Here is a 7,333-nt window from a genome sequence, read left to right on the forward strand (position 1 = left end):
CGTGCCTGATGTTTTCCAGCGTAGGAGCTCAATCCCTTACAATTTGTTTTCTTAACCAAAACTTACTGAACACTAATCTAGCTGAAACCACTATCAATAGTTTCCCCCACTCTTTATTGATGCCTAAACCTAAACATAGATTCCATGAACAAAACTTCTGTCTTAGAACTGAACGCCTGTGGAACTATTTTTGTTTCCAAGCATTCTAGCTTACTACAATGTAGTCGTCTTAAAGACCAACGCGAACAAGTTCTTTATGAGCTACCCACTTAAGTAATCCAATTTACCAAATTTCCACTACTAACGATTACTAGAATATTATCCCATTGACTACTGTACACCCGCTAACCTTTTACCTCGAGTGACCCCAGGGCCTTGATAAGTGTTGACTTCTATGCAAAAAAGCTAATTTTAAGAAGTAAATAACTAGTACGGTAACGTTACGCTCTCTCGATTCTGGGTACATTCTCTCCAAATGAAACCATATAGGAAAAATCTCAGCGAACGTCTAGTAGTCTCATCTTTCTGCATGAAATGAGACAAAAAACGGATACCCATTTACCCTTATCGTCGAATGGACTCTGGGCCTTGATAATTTGTTATTACGTATCTTCATAGCAACAGGGCTAGCAGGATGGATATCGATGCAACAATTCTATTACAAAATGGCGATATTTTTACACATTCTCCACAAATCTATATGTACGTGATAAAACAACTATTGTAATTGTGTGTTATTTATGAAAAGGTAATACAATCAGTACTTTTTAAGACCAATTACTCCATAAACCAATGAGAACGAATACTGTTTTATTTTCAGATAGTAAATGAAAAATAGAAACAGGAGGAAAAACTGTAGTTAAAAGCATAGTCACGTTCTGACCAGGATTTATATTGAAAACAAAAAGAAGATAGTTTCTGAAACGGAAGTCGATGAAATAGATAGACAACTAACTTCCGGTGTTCCTGATTCTGTCCGATCTTCGTCGCTTCGTCCCGACTAACGCAGAGTTAGCGCAGTTTATATATATATAAATATATATATATATATATATATATATAAATAAATATATATATATATATATACATATATATATATATATATATATATATATATATATATATACGCCATATTTTCGTGAATTTCACTGTTTGCAAAATTACGTTTCGTTGGAGTTATTTTCTTGTTTCTTGTCTATGTTCATTTATTTTAGCTTTATGTGATTATTTTAGCTTTATTTGTTCTGTTTGTAGAAAGGCAAAAACGTAGAGGTCAGACAGGGAGATCAAATAGGATTATTCAGACTATGTTTGGAAGAGGAAGATCAGAAGGAAAAAGAAGGGAATATTCATTTAACCGAACACACACAAACGGACAGAGAAAGACCACACGCTTATACATATGTGATATTTTACTTTATACAACTTACGAACCCATACTAGGAAATAAACAAATAGATTCATACGTTTATCTATCTATCTATCTATCTATCTATATATATATATATATATATATATATATATATATATATATATATAGATAGATAGATAGATAGATAGATTGATAGATAGATAGATAGATAAATAGATAGATATATAATCGTAGAGAGAAATTTATAACACACTTCGTGTGTGTGTGTGAGTTCGTTCCCTATATACTCTTAAACAACTGTACCGATTTTATTGAAATTTTAAATAAATGTCCATTATGTAGCTGTTGGTGTTATTAATAAGGTTTTTCACTGGAAGCCACCCGATGTAAGGAAGAAACTCACACGTATACAAATGACTAAGCCGTGGCGCGATCGTGACGTCACACCGGGGTCGAAGGAGGCGGAAAGAAAAGAGAGGAGAAAAAAGCGCAGAAAAAAGCATATAGCAGAGAGCGAGACATTTAAGCACGTGTGGTCATGGCAGGCTTTATTTTTCCAATGTGACGGCATTCAAAAACTTTTAAGCAGGATGCAAGGCTCATTTATTATCCGAAATTTCAAAAAGAGTTTCGGGTGGCCGTATACAGTGAAACGAATTACAGACATAACAGCCCTTTATAACTTTAGAGTAAATAACTGTTAAATGACTCTGAGAAAAAAAAAGGCTATGAACATAGTGTCGCCGACTTGATCAATAGGCATCAAGCGGTTCGATATGGAAATGACCGTGAAAATATGTTTTTGCACTTTAACTGAAAAAATCGTATTCAATTTATTTCATTTGTTTCGTTGCGAGACTTATGTAAAGGCAGAGTCTGTTTTTTTTTCGTCGCCATTTTTGTAAAGTCAGCATACGTCTTGCAATGACTAAGCCTATTTCGAACGACGCCAACGTGGTACGTCACAGTGGGCGCGGTAGCTAAACCGTTCGCTTTTTTTTTCACTTCCTTTTCCTCTTAGCGTTATGGGTTCGAGTCTGCCTGCTTACCTGCCTGCCTACTATTTTTTCACCTCGTTGAGTACTCGCTGCTATTGTCATTTTTACCGCGTTTTAAAACATTTTTATGGCTTACCTTATCATAAAACTTCTACACGCCCGGACAAGGCCGAAGACCCTCGTTAGTATGAAATAAATAATATTTTTGTTTTTTTCGTAGAGCGGGGCGCAAAGATATCGCATTACAGGCACATTTTTAAGAATTCCAGAAACATTTTTAATTTTGCTGTAATATAACAAATCTGATTTGCAATTTAAAAAAAATGTATTTTTGCATGTAGATTTGCACAATACCAATCAACCAACAGTGGGCGATGCAACAATTCTATTACAAAAAGATTTTCCATCAACCATGACTTATTAGACAGAAAGTACGAGGAGTCTTAAATTAGTTTCCAGACATTTTCTGTATGGACACTTTTATTTATAGCAAACATATGAACCTTTAATCCACTTCGAAGTAATCTCCTCCGGCTGCAATGCACTTGTTGTACTGTTTCAACAACTTCTGGAGGGTCCCATGGAAGTCCTCTTGTGTGAGCGTGTCAATGACCCGTTTTAAAGAACCTTTTCACCCTTTTAATTGTCTCATAACGACAGTCTCTAAGGTTTTCCTTGAGCTGAGGGAATAACCAAAAGTCACAAGGATCAAGGTCTGGACAATACGGAGGGTGAGGAACTGCCATGATACTCATTTTGGTCATGACAACCTCTTTATTTCTTGTATTCTTTAAGCACCATTAAAATAAACTTTGCGCAAATCTTATGCATCTTCCGTTCCTCGCGAATTATCGTGTGTGCAGTTCCCACAGTGAGTCAAACTGTGCACTCATTGTCTCTATTCATATTCGACGCTCCTTAGCCATGAACATCTTTATTCAGCTAATCAACTCTGGTAGTCTGACTTCCTAACTCCTCCCACACGACTCATCATTCCTCTCAGATACCCTTCCGTCCTTGAATCTCTTATTCCACTCCAAAACTGATGTATGATTCATGCAAGGTATGATTCAAAAGCATATGTTTAAAACAGAATATTATTATATATCGTTCTTCTAAATTGCCCTCACATCCAGATTGCATTTTCGAAATTCACCAGCGGTGATAATCAAGCTTTAGTATGGCGTATTCCAATTCATGCTGTAGCTGGTCATTTTAACTTGAAATCATAAAATTTGGTCAGATATCTCATAAAATGTATAGCAGTAGCATACTGAATTTTCAAGAGTCTACGACAATTTTAAAAGCCTGTACAAAGCTGGCAACTTGTTGAAGGCACTTCGTAATTACGATTCTATTTTGAGTGTCGTCCATAGTGTAGATTGAACCGTTAACATCCAGACGAATCTTATTTACAACTGGAATTTATCAAGTATATTATTCATTACCCTGTTGATCATTTCGCAAGTGTTCTGTTTGAAATTCTGTGTCAATTCATGAGGTCGATATAAAGATTCCCGAGTCAAACAAGGCACACAATCAGAAAGTAGGAGATTACATCGACCAAAACATTGAAAACATAATACTCGAAATATAAACAATGATTTGATTGATCCACAAAAATACGATTTAGAAATCCTCATTTCAAAGATTAATAATGGAAACTGTAGTTGTCTTGTATTTCCGGGTACTTTCCAACTACTTGGCATATTTTCACATTGTTATCCTTATAACTGTCCTTCTTTTCTTTCAGACTCTCTTCTTTTCGCCCTTCTTTACTTCTTATTTTACTTCAGTCGAAGTTCTCAGAAATCAAGGGGTCCACTATCTGGGGATAACACTTGAACTCTATATGGGATACATAGATATTCAAATGTCCCATTAAAGTTCTTTATCGCTCAAACACTGAGTTTGTAAAGAATTGAGAAGATGTTTTCCTCTCCCAATAAACCATTTTTATACATTGTAGAATATATTTTGTTCTGGTCTCTTAGTCTTACTGGATTCCGAGACAAGAATTTATCTTGTCTGGTGGAGTATTCAGGTTCGTGTAGTTACATCACTTGGAGAAGCTGCACCATTCCTCGTAAAAGCAAATGTGAGCAAGCCATAGTGAGGAGATCTTATTTGACCAGAAAATACTATGTGATTTTGAATATTTAGTCAGGGTTTACTTCTAAGGAAAAGTGTCCTCATGCCAGGTTGTTCTGACAAATACCTGAACAGGGAGACGCTAGACACTGGAGAATAGTATCTAGTAAGCATTATGCATATGCGTATGCGTATGATGTGCAACATAATCGCGCTGATACACCAATTCCCAATAGATAATCAAAATTAAGTGACGTTAGGCCTCGTCACAACTAAAACGGATAAACACTTTGTAAATAGCAGATTTTGTATGTGCTCTCCGCTTGTCCCGACATTGTTTCCAGTTTTCTCGTACGTTTTTTAGTGCAGGAATCAAGCAATGCTGTCTCAGAAAAAGATGTGTTTGTTATTGCGCAATCCTTACTTCAGAATTGGGCACGGCTAATCTATTATTACTTAAAGATGATATGATGGTCCTCGTCTATATGTGAGTACGTGAATGTGTGTGCCTTTGTCTAATTTGCATATAATTTATTAAAACCATAATAAAACGCACGAGAGAAACTTGGCAAAGTAAAAAGAACATAATTATTACAGCGTAAATTGTTCGTTATCAAAGTTTACGAAGACAAATTCAGCCTTAATCTCCCATGTATTTTTTTGTTTGTTTGTTGGTTTGTTTTTAATTAACATTTTTGTTTTAAAAGAAGAAATCGTCGAGTCATGTTGTTGGATTTTATCCAACGTTCAGTTTTTTTGTTTTGTTTTGTTTTGTGTTGTTTTTAAAAGTTTTAGTGTTTCGTTATCTTTATTCTGTTGTTTATGATTTATGGGGTTTCTTTCTGTCTTTTGTTTCGTCGGCCCACACCTGAATAATTTGCAGTTGTCACGATGAAAACCATTTCCAATTGCAACGCGGTCATTGCGCTAATATGCTTGGCAAACAACTTGTCACTAACTGATTTATCTCCCATTTGTGTTACAGCCCTTCCACTAACTGTATTATCGATTTGCTCATAAATTAAAAATAAAATTCAAACGAAGCAATTATTTTAACTGTAACAGAAAGAAAAAAGAAAAGAAGCAATACGGAAATTAACAAGGTCATGACGAAAGATAATAATAATAACAACAACAACAACAACACCAACAATAATAATAATAATAATAATAATAATAATAATAAATAATGACAATAATTATAATAAATAATAATAATAGTAATAACAATAATAATAATAAAAATTATAATGATAACAATAATAATAACAACAATAATAACAATAATGACAATAATAAATAATAATAAAATAATAATAACAATAATAATAATAATAATAATAAATAATAATAATAAATAACAATAATAATAACAATAATAATAACAATAATAATAATATTAATAAATAATATAAATAAATAATGATGATAATAAGGAAGATAATAATAATAATAAATAATAATAATATTAATGAAAATAATAATAATAATAATAAATAATAATAAAATAATAATAATATTAACAATAATAATAAAAATAATAATAAAATAATAATAATAATAATAATAATAATAATAATAATAATAATAATAATAATAATAATAACAACAAATTGGGCTCAAAGAGACATTTCTTATGATGGCCTATGCCTAGTGAGTAAATAATAATAATAATAATAATAATAATAATAATAATAATAATAATAATAATAATAATAATAATAACAGAGCTAACAGAGGAAGAAGCAGATGAAATAGAGAAAATAACACAGTTCATGAACGAGCAAAAAAAAACAAGCTCCTATCTCTATGGAATCAAGAACAGAAGAAAGTAAAAACAGAAACCGAGAAAGTTAGCATGTTCCTCCCATACATACAATCACAGACCCAAACAGTTTAATTTATGCAGGAGCCAAGATGATAAGTATGAAGTTCAAATCAGAAAAACAGCCGATGCCAAAACGATAAACAAAAAGAAAGCGACGTGGAGAAAATTGAAAATTGGAAATGTGACCAGCAGAGAGAGGCTAAACAAGAAACACGAAGATCTGAACAAAAGAAAATAGCAGCAGAAGAAGAAAGACTAAGACGATATAAATATAAACTTGAACAGTACAAGCAATACCGGGCATTTGAAAAAATGAAAGCCAATTTTACCAAAAAGTGAACGGAGGAAAAAAAAAACAGAACGACCAAACCCGATAGAAACAAAATTCTATTGGAATAAGATATGGGAAGAACGACAGGAACAGAACAGAAATGCCGAATGGCTGAAAGACATAATAGAAGAGTTACAACAAATCGAACAAAGGAGCAGTGACTGGAATCAGCAAGGAAACCATAAAGAAAACCAAAGGAAAAATGGCAAACTGGATGGCACCGGAACACGACGGGATACATGTATACTTGTTCAAAATTTCACAACTCTACACGAAAGACTAGTCCAAAACATGAGATGTATTCAGGAAACAAACGTATCAGCTTAGCTGACAAAAGGCAGATACAGAAGAACACAGAGAAAGAAACCACCACGCCATCAATTATAGGCCTATCACGTGCTTATCCACTATGTGGAAAATACTAACAGCACAGCTGAAGGAACAAATCTACCACTCCTGGAATAATCCTGGACTTCTCTTCCAGGAACATAAATGATTCAAGAGAGAAATAAGAGGAGCACATGATCTGCTATTCATATCTTAAGAAGGTAAAAAGAAGAAGAAAGAATTTAGCCATGGCATGGATCGATTACTTAAAGGCGTACGACAGGATCCCCCAAGCATGGATAATAGAATGCTTAAAAATGTATAAAATACCAAGCAGGATTATCAACGTGATTGAACATGAAATGAGAACATGGAAACTGGAATTG

This window comes from Euprymna scolopes, chromosome 16, assembly GCF_053919585.1.
Source record: "Euprymna scolopes isolate OS-2025 chromosome 16, ASM5391958v1, whole genome shotgun sequence".
In the NCBI taxonomy this organism is placed as follows: domain Eukaryota; kingdom Metazoa; phylum Mollusca; class Cephalopoda; order Sepiida; family Sepiolidae; genus Euprymna; species Euprymna scolopes.